The following is a 16,151-nucleotide window of genomic DNA, read 5'->3' as shown; positions in this document are numbered from 1 at the left end:
TCTGGAGGGTGAATCAGAAGAAGCAGAAGAAGGAGAAGGAGAAGGTGAAGTCTGGAGGGTGAATCAGAAGAAGTAGAAGAAGGAGAAGGAGAAGGTGAAGTCTGGAGGGTGAAGCAGAAGAAGTAGAAGAAGGAGAAGGAGAAGGTGAAGTCAGGAGGGTGAATCGGAAGAAGTAGAAGAAGGAGAAGGAGAAGGTGAAGTCAGGAGGGTGAATCAGAAGAAGCAGAAGAAAGAGAATGAGAAGGTGAAGTCTGGAGGGTGAAGCTGAAGATGCAGAAGAAGGAGAAGGAGAAGGTGAAGACTGGAGGGTGAAGCTGAAGATGCAGAAGAAGGAGAAGGAGAAGGTGAAGACTGGAGGGTGAATCAGAAGAAGTAGAAGAAGGAGAAGGAGAAGGTGAAGTCTGGAGGGTGAATCAGAAGAAGTAGAAGAAGGACAAGGAGAAGGTGAGGTCTGGAGGGTGAATCAGAAGAAGCAGAACAAGGAGAAGGAGAAGGTGAAGTCTGGAGGGTGAATCAGAAGAAGCAGAAGAAGGAGAAGGAGAAGGTGAAGTCTGGAGGGTGAATCAGAAGAAGCAGAAGAAGGAGATGGAGAAGGTGAAGTCAGGAGGGTGAATCAGAAGAAGCAGAAGAAGGAGAAGGAGAAGATGAAGTCTGGAGGGTGAGTCCGAAGAAGTAGAAGAAGGAGAAGGAGAAGGTGAGGTCTGGAGGGTGAATCAGAAGAAGCAGAAGAAGGAGAAGGAGAAGGTGAAGTCTGAAGGGTGAATCAGAAGAAGCAGAAGAAGGAGAAGGAGAAGGTTTGTCTGGAGGGTGAATCAGAAGAAGCAGAAGAAGGAGAAGGAGAAGGTGAAGTCTGGAGGGTGAATCAGAAGAAGCAGAAGAAGGAGAAGGAGAAGGTGAAGTCTGGAGGGTGAATCAGAAGAAGCAGAAGAAGGAGAAGGAGAAGATGAAGTCTGGAGGGTGAATCAGAAGAAGGAGAAGAAGGAGAAGGAGAAGGTGAAGTTTGGAGGGTGAATCAGAAGAAGCAGAAGAAGGAGAAGGAGAAGGTGAAGTCTGGAGGGTGAATCAGAAGAAGCAGAAGAAGGAGAAGGAGAAGATGAAGTCTGGAGGGTGAGTCAGAAGAAGTAGAAGAAGGAGAAGGAGAAGGTGAGGTCTGGAGGGTGAATCAGAAGAAGCAGAAGAAGGAGAAGGAGAAGGTTTGTCTGGAGGGTGAATCAGAAGAAGCAGAAGAAGGAGAAGGAGAAGGTGAAGTCTGGAGGGTGAATCAGAAGAAGCAGAAGAAGGAGAAGGAGAAGGTGAAGTCTGGAGGGTGAATCAGAAGAAGTAGAAGAAGGAGAAGGAGAAGGTGAAGTCTGGAGGGTGAATCAGAAGTAGCAGAAGAAGGAGAAGGAGAAGGTGAAGTCTGGAGGGTGAATCAGAAGAAGCAGAAGAAGGAGAAGGAGAAGATGAAGTCTGGAGGGTGAATCAGAAGAAGGAGAAGAAGGAGAAGGAGAAGGTGAAGTCTGGAGAGTGAATCAGAAGAAGCAGAAGAAGGAAAAGGAGAAGGTGAAGTCTGGAGGGTGAATCAGAAGAAACAGAAGAAGGAGAAGGAGAAGGTGAAGTCTGGAGGGTGAATCAGAAGAAGCAGAAGAAGGAGAAGGAGAAGGTGAAGTCTGGAGGGTGAATCAGAAGAAGTAGAAGAAGGAGAAGGAGAAGGTGAAGTCTGGAGGGTGAAGCAGAAGAAGTAGAAGAAGGAGAAGGAGAAGGTGAAGTCAGGAGGGTGAATCAGAAGAAGTAGAAGAAGGAGAAGGAGAAGGTGAAGTCAGGAGGGTGAATCAGAAGAAGCAGAAGAAAGAGAATGAGAAGGTGAAGTCTGGAGGGTGAAGCTGAAGATGCAGAAGAAGGAGAAGGAGAAGGTGAAGACTGGAGGGTGAATCAGAAGAAGTAGAAGAAGGAGAAGGAGAAGGTGAAGTCTGGAGGGTGAATCAGAAGAAGCAGAAGAAGGAGAAGGAGAAGGTGAAGTCTGGAGGGTGAATCAGAAGAAGCAGAAGAAGGAGAAGGAGAAGGTGAAGTCTGGAGGGTGAATCAGAAGAAGCAGAAGAAGGAGAAGGAGAAGATGAAGTCTGGAGGGTGAATCAGAAGAAGTAGAAGAAGGAGAAGGAGAAGGTGAGGTCTGGAGGATGAATCAGAAGAAGCAGAAGAAGGAGAAGGAGAAGGTGAAGTCTGGAGGGTGAATCAGAAGAAGCAGAAGAAGGAGAAGGAGAAGGTGAAGTCTGGAGGGTGAATCAGAAGAAGCAGAAGAAGGAGATGGAGAAGATGAAGTCAGGAGTGTGAATCAGAAGAAGCAGAAGAAGGAGAAGGAGAAGGTGAAGTTAGGAGGGTGAATCAGAAGAAGCAGAAGAAGGAGAAGGAGAAGGTGAAGTCAGGGGGGTAAAGCAGAAGAAGTAGAAGAAGGAGAAGGAGAAGGTGAAGTCTGGAGGGTGAATCAGAAGAAGTAGAAGAAGGAGAAGGAGAAGGTGAAGTCTGGAGGGTGAATCAGAAGAAGCAGAAGAAGGAGAAGGAGAAGGTGAAGTCTGGAGGGTGAATCAGAAGAAGCAGAAGAAGGAGAAGGAGAAGATGAAGTCTGGAGGGTGAATCAGAAGAAGTAGAAGAAGGAGAAGGAGAAGGTGAAGTCTGGAGGGTGAATCAGAAGAAGCAGAAGAAGGAGAAGGAGAAGGTGAAGTCTGGAGGGTGAATCAGAAGAAGCAGAAGAAGGAGAAGGAGGAGGTGAAGTCTGGAGGGTGAATCAGAAGAAGCAGAATAAGGAGAAGGAGAAGGTGAAGTCTGGAGGGTGAATCAGAAGAAGCAGAAGAAGGAGAAGGAGAAGGTGAAGTCTGGAGGGTGAATCAGAAGAAGTAGAAGAAGGAGAAGGAGAAGGTGAAGTCTGGAGGGTGAAGCAGAAGAAGTAGAAGAAGGAGAAGAAGAAGGTGAAGTCAGGAGGGTGAATCAGAAGAAGTAGAAGAAGGAGAAGGAGAACGTGAAGTCAGGAGGGTGAATCAGAAGAAGCAGAAGAAGGAGAAGGAGAAGGTGTAGTCTGGAGGGTGAATCAGAAGAATCAGAAGAAGGAGAAGGTGAAGGTGAAGTCTGGAGGGTGAATCAGAAGAAGCAGAAGAAAGAGAAGGAGAAGGTGAAGTCTGGAGGGTGAAGCAGAAGATGCAGAAGAAGGAGAAGGAGAAGGTGAGGACTGGAGGGTGAATCAGAAGAAGTAGAAGAAGGAGAAGGAGAAGGTGAAGTCTGGAGGGTGAATCAGAAGAAGTAGAAGAAGGAGAAGGAGAAGGTGAAGTCTGGAGGGTGAACCAGAAGAAGCAGAAGAAGGAGAAGGAGAAGGTGAAGTTTGGAGGGTGAATCAGAAGAAGCAGAAGAAGGAGAAGGAGAAGATGAAGTCTGGAGGGTGAATCAGAAGAAGTAGAAGAAGGAGAAGGAGAAGGTGAGGTCTGGAGGGTGAATCGGAAGAAGCAGAAGAAGGAGAAGGAGAAGGTGAAGTTAGGAGGGTGAATCAGAAGAAGCAGAAGAAGGAGAAGGAGAAGGTGAAGTCAGGGGGGTGAAGCAGAAGAAGTAGAAGAAGGAGAAGGAGAAGGTGAAGTCAGGAGGGTGAAGCAGAAGAAGCAGAAGAAGGAGAAGGAGAAGGTGAAGTCTGGAGGGCGCAGCAGAAGAAGCAGAAGAAGGAGAAGGAGAAGGTGAAGTCTGGAGGGTGAATCAGAAGAAGTAGAAGAAGGAGAAGCAGAAGGTGAAGTCTGGAGGGTGAATCAGAAGAAGCAGAAGAAGGAGAAGGAGAAGGTGAAGTCTGGAGGGAGAAGCAGAAGAAGTAGAAGAAGGAGAAGGAGAAGGTGAAGTCTGGCGGGTGAATCAGAAGAAGTAGAAGAAGGAGAAGGAGAAGCTGAAGTCTGGAGGGTGAATCAGAAGAAGTAGAAGAAGGAGAAGAAGAAGGTGAAGTCTGGAGGGTGAATCAGAAGAAGCAGAAGAAGGAGAAGTAGAAGGTGAAGTCTGGAAGGTGAATCAGAAGAAGTAGAAGAAGGAGAAGGAGAAGGGGTAGTCTGGAGGGTGAATCAGAAGAAGTAGACGAAGGAGAAGGAGAAGGTGAAGTCTGGAGGGTGAATCAGAAGAAGCAGAAGAAGGAGAAGGAGAAGGTGAAATCTGGAGGGCGAATCAGAAGAAGCAGAAGAAGTAGAAGGAGAAGGTGAAGTCTGGAGGGTGAATCAGAAGAAGTAGAAGAAGGAGAAGGAGAAGGTGAAGTCTGGAGGGTGAATCAGAAGAAGCAGAAGAAGGAGAAGGAGAAGGTGAAGTCAGGAGGGTGAATCAGAAGAAGCAGAAGAAGGAGAAGGAGAAGGTTTGTCTGGAGGGTGAATCAGAAGAAGCAGAAGAAGGAGAAGGAGAAGGTGAAGTCTGGAGGGTGAATCAGAAGAAGCAGAAGAAGGAGAAGGAGAAGGTTTGTCTGGAGGGTGAATCAGAAGAAGCAGAAGAAGGAGAAGGAGAAGGTGAAGTCTGGAGGGTGAATCAGAAGAAGCAGAAGAAGGAGAAGGAGAAGGTGAAGTCTGGAGGGTGAATCAGAAGAAGTAGAAGAAGGAGAAGGAGAAGGTGAAGTCTGGAGGGTGAATCAGAAGAAGCAGAAGAAGGAGAAGGAGAAGGTGAAGTCTGGAGGGTGAATCAGAAGAAGCAGAAGAAGGAGAAGGAGAAGATGAAGTCTGGATGGTGAATCAGAAGAAGGAGAAGAAGGAGAAGGAGAAGGTGAAGTCTGGAGGGTGAATCAGAAGAAGCAGAAGAAGGAAAAGGAGAAGGTGAAGTCTGGAGGGTGAATCAGAAGAAACAGAAGAAGGAGAAGGAGAGGGTGAAGTCTGGAGGGTGAATCAGAAGAAGCAGAAGAAGGAGAAGGAGAAGGTGAAGTCTGGAGGGTGAATCAGAAGAAGTAGAAGAAGGAGAAGGAGAAGGTGAAGTCTGGAGGGTGAAGCAGAAGAAGTAGAAGAAGGAGAAGGAGAAGGTGAAGTCAGGAGGGTGAATCAGAAGAAGTAGAAGAAGGAGAAGGAGAAGGTGAAGTCAGGAGGGTGAATCAGAAGAAGCAGAAGAAAGAGAATGAGAAGGTGAAGTCTGGAGGGTGAAGCTGAAGATGCAGAAGAAGGAGAAGGAGAAGGTGAAGACTGGAGGGTGAATCAGAAGAAGTAGAAGAAGGAGAAGGAGAAGGTGAAGTCTGGAGGGTGAATCAGAAGAAGCAGAAGAAGGAGAAGGAGAAGGTGAAGTCTGGAGGGTGAATCAGAAGAAGCAGAAGAAGGAGAAGGAGAAGGTGAAGTCTGGAGGGTGAATCAGAAGAAGCAGAAGAAGGAGAAGGAGAAGATGAAGTCTGGAGGGTGAATCAGAAGAAGTAGAAGAAGGAGAAGGAGAAGGTGAGGTCTGGAGGATGAATCAGAAGAAGCAGAAGAAGGAGAAGGAGAAGGTGAAGTCTGGAGGGTGAATCAGAAGAAGCAGAAGAAGGAGAAGGAGAAGGTGAAGTCTGGAGGGTGAATCAGAAGAAGCAGAAGAAGGAGATGGAGAAGATGAAGTCAGGAGTGTGAATCAGAAGAAGCAGAAGAAGGAGAAGGAGAAGGTGAAGTTAGGAGGGTGAATCAGAAGAAGCAGAAGAAGGAGAAGGAGAAGGTGAAGTCAGGGGGGTAAAGCAGAAGAAGTAGAAGAAGGAGAAGGAGAAGGTGAAGTCTGGAGGGTGAATCAGAAGAAGTAGAAGAAGGAGAAGGAGAAGGTGAAGTCTGGAGGGTGAATCAGAAGAAGCAGAAGAAGGAGAAGGAGAAGGTGAAGTCTGGAGGTTGAATCAGAAGAAGCAGAAGAAGGAGAAGGAGAAGATGAAGTCTGGAGGGTGAATCAGAAGAAGTAGAAGAAGGAGAAGGAGAAGGTGAAGTCTGGAGGGTGAATCAGAAGAAGCAGAAGAATGAGAAGGAGAAGGTGAAGTCTGGAGGGTGAATCAGAAGAAGCAGAAGAAGGAGAAGGAGGAGGTGAAGTCTGGAGGGTGAATCAGAAGAAGCAGAATAAGGAGAAGGAGAAGGTGAAGTCTGGAGGGTGAATCAGAAGAAGCAGAAGAAGGAGAAGGAGAAGGTGAAGTCTGGAGGGTGAATCAGAAGAAGTAGAAGAAGGAGAAGGAGAAGGTGAAGTCTGGAGGGTGAAGCAGAAGAAGTAGAAGAAGGAGAAGAAGAAAGTGAAGTCAGGAGGGTGAATCAGAAGAAGTAGAAGAAGGAGAAGGAGAACGTGAAGTCAGGAGGGTGAATCAGAAGAAGCAGAAGAAGGAGAAGGAGAAGGTGAAGTCTGGAGGGTGAATCAGAAGAATCAGAAGAAGGAGAAGGTGAAGGTGAAGTCTGGAGGGTGAATCAGAAGAAGCAGAAGAAAGAGAAGGAGAAGGTGAAGTCTGGAGGGTGAAGCAGAAGATGCAGAAGAAGGAGAAGGAGAAGGTGAGGACTGGAGGGTGAATCAGAAGAAGTAGAAGAAGGAGAAGGAGAAGGTGAAGTCTGGAGGGTGAATCAGAAGAAGTAGAAGAAGGAGAAGGAGAAGGTGAAGTCTGGAGGGTGAATCAGAAGAAGCAGAAGAAGGAGAAGGAGAAGGTGAAGTTTGGAGGGTGAATCAGAAGAAGCAGAAGAAGGAGAAGGAGAAGATGAAGTCTGGAGGGTGAATCAGAAGAAGTAGAAGAAGGAGAAGGAGAAGGTGAGGTCTGGAGGGTGAATCGGAAGAAGCAGAAGAAGGAGAAGGAGAAGGTGAAGTTAGGAGGGTGAATCAGAAGAAGCAGAAGAAGGAGAAGGAGAAGGTGAAGTCAGGGGGGTGAAGCAGAAGAAGTAGAAGAAGGAGAAGGAGAAGGTGAAGTCAGGAGGGTGAAGCAGAAGAAGCAGAAGAAGGAGAAGGAGAAGGTGAAGTTTGGAGGGCGCAGCAGAAGAAGCAGAAGAAGGAGAAGGAGAAGGTGAAGTCTGGAGGGTGAATCAGAAGAAGTAGAAGAAGGAGAAGCAGAAGGTGAAGTCTGGAGGGTGAATCAGAAGAAGCAGAAGAAGGAGAAGGAGAAGGTGAAGTCTGGAGGGAGAAGCAGAAGAAGTAGAAGAAGGAGAAGGAGAAGTTGAAGTCTGGCGGGTGAATCAGAAGAAGTAGAAGAAGGAGAAGGAGAAGCTGAAGTCTGGAGGGTGAATCAGAAGAAGTAGAAGAAGGAGAAGAAGAAGGTGAAGTCTGGAGGGTGAATCAGAAGAAGCAGAAGAAGGAGAAGTAGAAGGTGAAGTCTGGAAGGTGAATCAGAAGAAGTAGAAGAAGGAGAAGGAGAAGGGGTAGTCTGGAGGGTGAATCAGAAGAAGTAGACGAAGGAGAAGGAGAAGGTGAAGTCTGGAGGGTGAATCAGAAGAAGCAGAAGAAGGAGAAGGAGAAGGTGAAGTCTGGAGGGTGAATCAGAAGAAGCAGAAGAAGTAGAAGGAGAAGGTGAAGTCTGGAGGGTGAATCAGAAGAAGTAGAAGAAGGAGAAGGAGAAGGTGAAGTCTGGAGGGTGAATCAGAAGAAGCAGAAGAAGGAGAAGGAGAAGGTGAAGTCAGGAGGGTGAATCAGAAGGAGCAGAAGAAGGAGAAGGAGACGGTGAAGTCTGGAGGGTGAATCAGAAGAAGCAGAAGAAGGAGAAGGAGAAGGTGAAGACTGGAGGGTGAATCAAAAGAAGTGGAAGAAGGAGAAGGAGAAGATGAAGTCTGGAGGGTGAATCAGAAGAAGTAGAAGAAGGAGAAGGAGAAGGTGAGGTCTGGAGGGTGAATCAGAAGAAGCAGAAGAAGGAGAAGGAGAAGGTGAAGTCTGAAGGGTGAATCAGAAGAAGCAGAAGAAGGAGAAGGAGAAGGTGAAGTCTGGAGGGTGAATCAGAAGAAGCAGAAGAAGGAGAAGGAGAAGGTGAAGTCTGGAGGGTGAATCAGAAGAAGCAGAAGAAGGAGAAGGAGAAGGTGAAGTCTGCAGGGTTAATCAGAAGAAGTAGAAGAAGGAGAAGAAGAAGGTGAAGCCTGGAGGGTGAACCAGAAGAAGTAGAAGAAGGAGGAGGAGAAGGTGAAGTCTGGAGGGTGAATCAGAAGAAGCAGAAGAAGGAGAAGGAGAAGGTGAAGTCTGGAGGGAGAATCAGAAGAAGCAGAAGAAGGAGAAGGAGAAGGTGAAGTCTGGAGGGTGAATCAGAAGAAGCTGAAGAAGGAGAAGGAGAAGGAGAAGTTGAAGTCTGGAGGGTGAATCAGAAGAAGCAGAATAAGGAGAAGGAGAAGGTGAAGTCTGGAGGGTGAATCAGAAGAAGCAGAAGAAGGAGAAGGAGAAGGTGAAGTCTGGAGGGTGAATCAGAAGAAGTAGAAGAAGGAGAAGGAGAATGTGACGTCTGGAGGGTGAAGCAGAAGAAGTAGAAGAAGGAGAAGGAGAAGGTGAAGTCAGGAGGTTGAATCAGATGAAGTAGAAGAAGGAGAAGGAGAAGGTGAAGTCTGGAGGGTGAATCAGAAGAATCAGAAGAAGGAGAAGGAGAAGGTGAAGACTGGAGGGTGAATCAGAAGAAGCAGAAGATAGAGAAGGAGAAGGTGAAGTCTGGAGGGTGAAGCAGAAGAAGCAGAAGAAGGAGAAGGAGAAGGTGAAGACTGGAGGGTGAATCAGAAGAAGTAGAAGAAGGAGAAGGAGAAGGTGAAGTCTGGAGGGTGAATCAGAAGAAGTAGAAGAAGGAGAAGGAGAAGGTGAAGTCTGGAGGGTGAATCAGAAGAAGCAGAAGAAGGAGAAGGAGAAGGTGAAGTCTGGAGGGTGAATCAGAAGAAGCAGAAGAAGGAGAAGTAGAAGATGAAGTCTGGAGGGTGAATCAGAAGAAGTAGAAGAAGGAGAAGGAGAAGGTGAAGTCTGGAGGGTGAATCAGAAGAAGTAGAAGAAGGAGAAGGAGAAGGTGAAGTCTGGAGGGTGAATCAGAAGAAGCAGAAGAAGGAGAAGGAGAAGTTGAAGTCTGGAGGGTGAATCAGAAGAAGCAGAAGAAGGAGAAGGAGAAGGTGAAGTCTGGAGGGTGAATAAGAAGAAGCAGAAGAAGGAGAAGGAGAAGGTGAAGTCTGGAGGGTGAATCAGAAGAAGCAGAAGAAAGAGAAGGAGAAGGTGAAGTCTGAAGGGTGAAGCAGAAGATGCAGAAGAAGGAGTAGGAGAAGGTGAAGACTGGAGGGTGAATCAGAAGAAGTAGAAGACGGAGAAGGAGAAGGTGAAGTCTGGAGGGTGAATCAGAAGAAGTAGAAGAAGGAGAAGGAGAAGGTGAAGCCTGGAGGGTGAATCAGAAGAAGCAGAAGAAGGAGAAGGAGAAGGTGAAGTCTGGAGGGTGAATCAGAAGAAGCAGAAGAAGGAGAAGGAGAAGATGAAGTCTGGAGGGTGAATCAGAAGAAGTAGAAGAAGGAGAAGCAGAAGGTGAGGTCTGGAGGGTGAATCAGAAGAAGCAGAAGAAGGAGAAGGAGAAGGTGAAGTCTGGAGGGTGAATCGGAAGAAGTAGAAGAAGGAGAAGGAGAAGGTGTAGTCTGGAGGGTGAATCAGAAGAAGTAGACGAAGGAGAAGGAGAAGGTGAAGTCTGGAGGGTGAATCAGAAGAAGCAGAAGAAGGAGAAGGAGAAGGTGAAGTCTGGAGGGTGAATCAGAAGAAGGAAAAGAAGGAGAAGGAGAAGGTGAAGTCTTGAGGGTGAATCAGAAGAAGCAGAAGAAGGAGAAGGAGAAGGTGAAGTCTGGAGAGTGAATCAGAAGAAGCAGAAGAAGGAGAAGGAGAAGGTGAAGTCTGGAGGGTGAATCAGAAGAAGCAGAAGAAGGAGAAGGAGAAGGTGAAGTCTGGAGGGTGATTCAGAAGAAGCAGAAGAAGTAGAAGGAGAAGGTGAAGTCTGGAGGGTGAATCGGAAGAAGTAGAAGAAGGAGAAGGAGAAGGTGAAGTCTGGAGGGTGAATCAGAAGAAGCAGAAGAAGGAGAAGGAGAAGGTGAAGTCAGGAGGGTGAATCAGACGAAGCAGAAGAAGGAGAAGGAGAAGGTGAAGTCTGGAGGGTGAATCAGAAGAAGCAGAAGAAGGAGAAGGAGAAGGTGAAGTCTGGAGGGTGAAACAGAAGAAGCAGAAGAAGGAAAAGGAGAAGGTGAAGTCTGGAGGGTGAATCAGAAGAAGCAGAAGAAGGAGAAGGAGAAGGTGAAGTCTGGAGGGTGAATCAGAAGAAGCAGAAGAGGTAGAAGGAGAAGGTGATGTCTGGAGGGTGAATCAGAAGAAGTAGAAGAAGGAGAAGGAGAAGGTGAAGTCTGGAGGGTGAATCAGAAGAAGCAGAAGAAGGAGAAGTAGAAGGTGAAGTCAGGAGGGTGAATCAGAAGAAGCAGAAGAAGGAGAAGGAGAAGGTGAAGTCTGGAGGGTGAATCAGAAGAAGCAGAAGAAGGAGAAGGAGAAGGTGAAGACTGGAGGGTGAATCAGAAGAAGTAGAAGAAGGAGAAGGAGAAGGTGAAGTCTGGAGGGTGAGTCAGAAGAAGTAGAAGAAGGAGAAGGAGAAGGTGAAGTCTGGAGGGTGAATCAGAAGAAGCAGAAGAAGGAGAAGGATAAGATGAAGTCTGGAGGGTGAATCAGAAGAAGTAGAAGAAGGAGAAGGAGAAGGTGAGGTCTGGAGGGTGAATCAGAAGAAGTAGAAGAAGGAGAAGGAGAAGGTGAAGTCTGGAGGGTGAATCAGAAGAAGTAGAAGAAGGAGAAGGAGAAGGTGAAGTCTGGAGGGTGAATCAGAAGAAGCAGAAGAAGGAGAAGGAGAGGGTGAAGTCTGGAGGGTGAATCAGAAGAAGCAGAAGATGGAGAAGGAGAAGATGAAGTCTGGAGGGTGAATCAGAAGAAGTAGAAGAAGGAGAAGCAGAAGGTGAAGTCTGGAGGGTGAATCAGAAGAAGCAGAAGAAGGAGAAGGAGAAGGTGAAGTCTGGAGGGTGAATCAGAAGAAGCAGAAGAAGGAGAAGGAGAAGGTGAAGTCAGGAGGGTGTATCAGAACAAGTAGAAGAAGGAGAAGGAGAAGGTGAAGTCAGGAGGGTGAATCAGAAGAAGCAGAAGAAGGAGAAGGAGAAGGTGAAGTCTGGAGGGTGAATCAGAAGAATCAGAAGAAGGAGAAGGAGAAGGTGAAGTCTGGAGGGTGTATCAGAAGAAGCAGAAGAAAGAGAAGGAGAAGGTGAAGTCTGGAGGGTGAAGCAGAAGATGCAGAAGAAGGAGAAGGAGAAGGTGAAGACTGGAGGGTGAATCAGAAGAAGTAGAAGACGGAGAAGGAGAAGGTGAAGTCTGGAGGGTGAATCAGAAGAAGTAGAAGAAGGAGAAGGAGAAGGTGAAGTCTGGAGGGTGAATCAGAAGAAGCAGAAGAAGGAGAAGGAGAAGGTGAAGTCTGGAGGGTGAATAAGAAGAAGCAGAAGAAGGAGAAGGAGAAGATGAAGTCTGGAGGGTGAATCAGAAGAAGTAGAAGAAGGAGAAGCAGAAGGTGAGGTCTGGAGGGTGAATCAGAAGAAGCAGAAGAAGGAGAAGGAGAAGGTGAAGTCTGGGGGGTGAATCGGAAGAAGTAGAAGAAGGAGAAGGAGAAGGTGAAGTCTGGAGGGTGAATCAGAAGAAGCAGAAGAAGGAGAAGGAGAAGGTGAAGTCAGGAGGGTGAATCAGAAGAAGCAGAAGAAGGAGAAGGAGAAGGTGAAGTCTGGAGGGTGAATCAGAAGAAGCAGAAGAAGGAGAAGGAGAAGGTGAAGTCTGGAGGGTGAATCAGAAGAAGCAGAAGAAGGAGAAGGAGAAGGTGAAGTCTGGAGGGTGAATCAGAAGAAGCAGAAGAAGGAGAAGGAGAAGGTGAAGTCTGGAGGGTGAATCAGAAGAAGCAGAAGAGGTAGAAGGAGAAGGTGAAGTCTGGAGGGTGAATCAGAAGAAGTAGAAGAAGGAGAAGGAGAAGGTGAAGTCTGGAGGGTGAATCAGAAGAAGCAGAAGAAGGAGAAGGAGAAGGTGAAGTCAGGAGGGTGAATCAGAAGAAGCAGAAGAAGGAGAAGGAGAAGGTGATGTCTGGAGGGTGAATCAGAAGAAGCAGAAGAAGGAGAAGGAGAAGGTGAAGACTGGAGGGTGAATCAGAAGAAGTAGAAGAAGGAGAAGGAGAAGGTGAAGTCTGGAGGGTGAGTCAGAAGAAGTAGCAGAAGGAGAAGGAGAAGGTGAAGTCTGGAGGGTGAATCAGAAGAAGCAGAAGAAGGAGAAGGATAAGATGAAGTCTGGAGGGTGAATCAGAAGAAGTAGAAGAAGGAGAAGGAGAAGGTGAGGTCTGGAGGGTGAATCAGAAGAAGCAGAAGAAGGAGAAGGAGAAGGTGAAGTCTGGAGGGTGAATCAGAAGAAGCAGAATAAGGAGAAGGAGAAGGTGCGGTCTGGAGGGTGAATCAGAAGAAGCAGAAGAAGGAGAAGGAGAAGGTGAGGTCTGGAGAGTGAATCAGAAGAAGTAGAAGAAGGAGAAGGAGAAGGTGAAGTCTGGAGGGTGAAGCAGAAGAAGTAGAAGAAGGAGAAGGAGAAGGTGAAGTCAGGAGGGTGTATCAGAACAAGTAGAAGAAGGAGATGGAGAAGGTGAAGTCTGGAGGGTGAATCAGAAGAATCAGAAGAAGGAGAAGGAGGAGGTGAAGTCTGGAGGGTGAATCAGAAGAAGCAGAAGGAAGAGAAGGAGAAGGTGAAGTCTGGAGGGTGAAGCAAAAGATGCAGAAGAAGGAGAAGGAGAAGGTGAAGACTGGAGGGTGAATCAGAAGAAGTAGAAGACGGAGAAGGAGAAGGTGAAGTCTGGAGGGTGAATCAGAAGAAGTAGAAGAAGGAGAAGGAGAAGGTGAAGTCTGGAGGGTGAATCAGAAGAAGCAGAAGAAGGAGAAGGAGAAGGTGAAGTCTGGAGGGTGAATCAGAAGAAGCAGAAGAAGGAGAAGGAGAAGATGAAGTCTGGAGGGTGAATCAGAAGAAGTAGAAGAAGGAGAAGCAGATGGTGAGGTCTGGAGGGTGAATCAGAAGAAGCAGAAGAAGGAGAAGGAGAAGGTGAAGTCTGGAGGGTCAATCGGAAGAAGTAGAAGAAGGAGAATGAGAAGGTGAAGTCTGGAGGGTGAATCAGAAGAAGCAGAAGAAGGAGAAGGAGAAGGTGAAGTCAGGAGGGTGAATCAGAAGAAGCAGAAGAAGGAGAAGGAGAAGGTGAAGTCTGGAGGGTGAATCAGAAGAAGCAGAAGAAGGAGAAGGAGAAGGTGAAGTCTGGAGGGTGAATCAGAAGAAGCAGAAGAAGGAGAAGGAGAAGGTGAAGTCTGGAGGGTGAATCAGAAGAAGCAGAAGAAGCAGAAGGAGAAGGTGAAGTCTGGAGGGTGAATCAGAAGAAGCAGAAGAGGTAGAAGGAGAAGGTGAAGTCTGGAGGGTGAATCAGAAGAAGTAGAAGAAGGAGAAGGAGAAGGTGAAGTCTGCAGGGTGAATCAGAAGAAGCAGAAGAAGGAGAAGGAGAAGGTGAAGTCAGGAGGGTGAATCAGAAGAAGCAGAAGAAGGAGAAGGAGAAGGTGATGTCTGGAGGGTGAATCAGAAGAAGCAGAAGAAGGAGAAGGAGAAGGTGAAGACTGGAGGGTGAATCAGAAGAAGTAGAAGAAGGAGAAGGAGAAGGTGAAGTCTGGAGGGTGAGTCAGAAGAAGTAAAAGAAGGAGAAGGAGATGGTGAAGTCTGGAGGGTGAATCAGAAGAAGCAGAAGAAGGAGAAGGATAAGATGAAGTCTGGAGGGTGAATCAGAAGAAGTAGAAGAAGGAGAAGGTGAAGGTGAGGTCTGGAGTGTGAATCAGAAGAAGCAGAAGAAGGAGAAGGAGAAGGTGAAGTCCGAAGCGTGAATCAGAAGAAGCAGAAGAAGGAGAAGGAGAAGATGAAGTCTGGAGGGTGAATCAGAAGAAGCAGAAGAAGGAGAAGGAGAAGGTGAAGTCTGGAGAGTGAATCAGAAGAAGCAGAAGAAGGAGAAGGAGAAGGTGAAGTCTGGAGGGTGAATCAGAAGAAGTAGAAGAAGGAGAAGGAGAAGGTGAAATCTGGAGGGTGAATCAGAAGAAGTAGAAGAAGGAGAAGGAGAAGGTGAAGTCTGGAGGGTGAATCAGAAGAAGCAGAAGAAGGAGAAGGAGAAGGTGAAGTCTGGAGGGTGAATCAGAAGAAGCAGAAGATGGAGAAGGAGAAGATGAAGTCTGGAGGGTGAATCAGAAGAAGTAGAAGAAGGAGAAGGAGAAGTTGAAGTCTGGCGGGTGAATCCGAAGAAGCAGAAGAAGGAGAAGGAGAAGGTGAAGTCTGGAGGGTGAATCAGAAGAAGCAGAAGAAGGAGAAGGAGAAGGTGAAGTCTGGAGGGTGAATCAGAAGAAGCAGAATAAGGAGAAGGAGAAGGTGAAGTCTGGAGGGTGAATCAGAAGAAGCAGAAGAAGGAGAAGGAGAAGGTGAAGTCTGGAGAGTGAATCAGAAGAAGTAGAAGAAGGAGAAGGAGAAGGTGAAGTCTGGAGGGTGAAGCAGAAGAAGTAGAAGAAGGAGAAGGAGAAGGTGAAGTCAGGAGGGTGTATCAGAACAAGTAGAAGAAGGAGAAGGAGAAGGTGAAGTCAGGAGGGTGAATCAGAAGAAGCAGAAGAAGGAGAAGGAGAAGGTGAAGTCTGGAGGGTGAATCAGAAGAATCAGAAGAAGGAGAAGGAGAAGGTGAAGTCTGGAGGGTGAATCAGAAGAAGCAGAAGAAAGAGAAGGAGAAGGTGAAGTCTGGAGGGTGAAGCAGAAGATGCAGAAGAAGATGAAGGAGAAGGTGAAGACTGGAGGGTGAATCAGAAGAAGTAGAAGAAGGAGAAGGAGAAGGTGAAGTCTGGAGGGTGAATCAGAAGAAGTAGAAGCAGGAGAAGGAGAAGGTGAAGTCTGGAGGGTGAATCAGAAGAAGCAGAAGAAGGAGAAGGAGAAGGTGAAGTCTGGAGGGTGAATCAGAAGAAGCAGAAGAAGGAGAAGGAGAAGATGAAGTCTGGAGGGTGAATCAGAAGAAGTAGAAGAAGGAGAAGCAGAAGGTGAGGTCTGGAGGGTGAGTCAGAAGAAGCAGAAGAAGGAGAAGGAGAAGGTGAAGTCTGGAGGGTGAATCAGAAGAAGCAGAAGAAGGAGAAGGAGAAGGTGAAGTCTGGAGGGTGAATCAGAAGAAGTAGAAGAAGGAGAAGGAGAAGGTGAAGTTAGGAGGATGAATCAGAAGAAGCAGAAGAAGGAGAAGGAGAAGGTGAAGTCAGGGGGGTGAAGCAGAAGAAGTAGAAGAAGTAGAAGGAGAAGGTGAAGTCTGGAGGGTGAATCAGAAGAAGTAGAAGAAGGAGAAGGAGAAGGTGAAGTCTGGAGGGTGAATCAGAAGAAGCAGAAGAAGGAGAAGGAGAAGGTGAAGTCTGGAGGGTGAATCAGAAGAAGCAAAAGAAGGAGAAGGAGAAGATGCAGTCTGGAGGGTGAATCAGAAGAAGTAGAAGAAGGAGAAGGAGAAGCTGAAGGCTGGAGGGTGAATCAGAAGAAGCATAAGAAGGAGAAGGAGAAGGTGAAGTCTGGAGGGTGAATCAGAAGGAGCAGAAGAAGGAGAAGGAGAAGGTGAAGTCTGGAGGGTGAATCAGAAGAAGCAGAATAAGGAGAAGGAGAAGGTGAAGTCTGGAGGGTGAATCAGAAGAAGCAGAAGAAGGAGAAGGAGAAGGTGAAGTCTGGAGGGTGAATCAGAAGAAGTAGAAGAAGGAGAAGGAGAAGGTGAAGTCTGGAGGGTGAAGCAGAAGAAGTAGAAGAAGGAGAAGGAGAAGGTGATGTCAGGAGGGTGAATCAGAAGAAGTAGAAGAAGGAGAAGGAGAAGGTGAAGTCAGGAGGGTGTATCAGAAGAAGCAGAAGAAGGAGAAGGAGATGGTGAAGTCTGGAGGGTGAATCAGAAGAATCAGAAGAAGGAGAAGGTGAAGGTGAAGTCTGGAGGGTGAATCAGAAGAAGCAGAAGAAAGAGAAGGAGAAGGTGAAGTCTGGAGGGTGAAGCAGAAGATGCAGAAGAAGGAGAAGGAGAAGGTGAAGACTGGAGGGTGAATCAGAAGAAGTAGAAGAAGGAGAAGGAGAAGGTGAAGTCTGGAGGGTGAATCAGAAGAAGTAGAAGAAGGAGAAGGAGAAGGTGAAGTCTGGAGGGTGAATCAGAAGAAGCAGAAGAAGGAGAAGGAGAAGGTGAA

This window comes from Somniosus microcephalus, chromosome 19 (genome assembly GCF_052327205.1).
Source record: "Somniosus microcephalus isolate GS21.2 chromosome 19, FLI_Smic_1.0, whole genome shotgun sequence".
In the NCBI taxonomy this organism is placed as follows: domain Eukaryota; kingdom Metazoa; phylum Chordata; class Chondrichthyes; order Squaliformes; family Somniosidae; genus Somniosus; species Somniosus microcephalus.
This window is presented reverse-complemented; position numbering follows the sequence as displayed.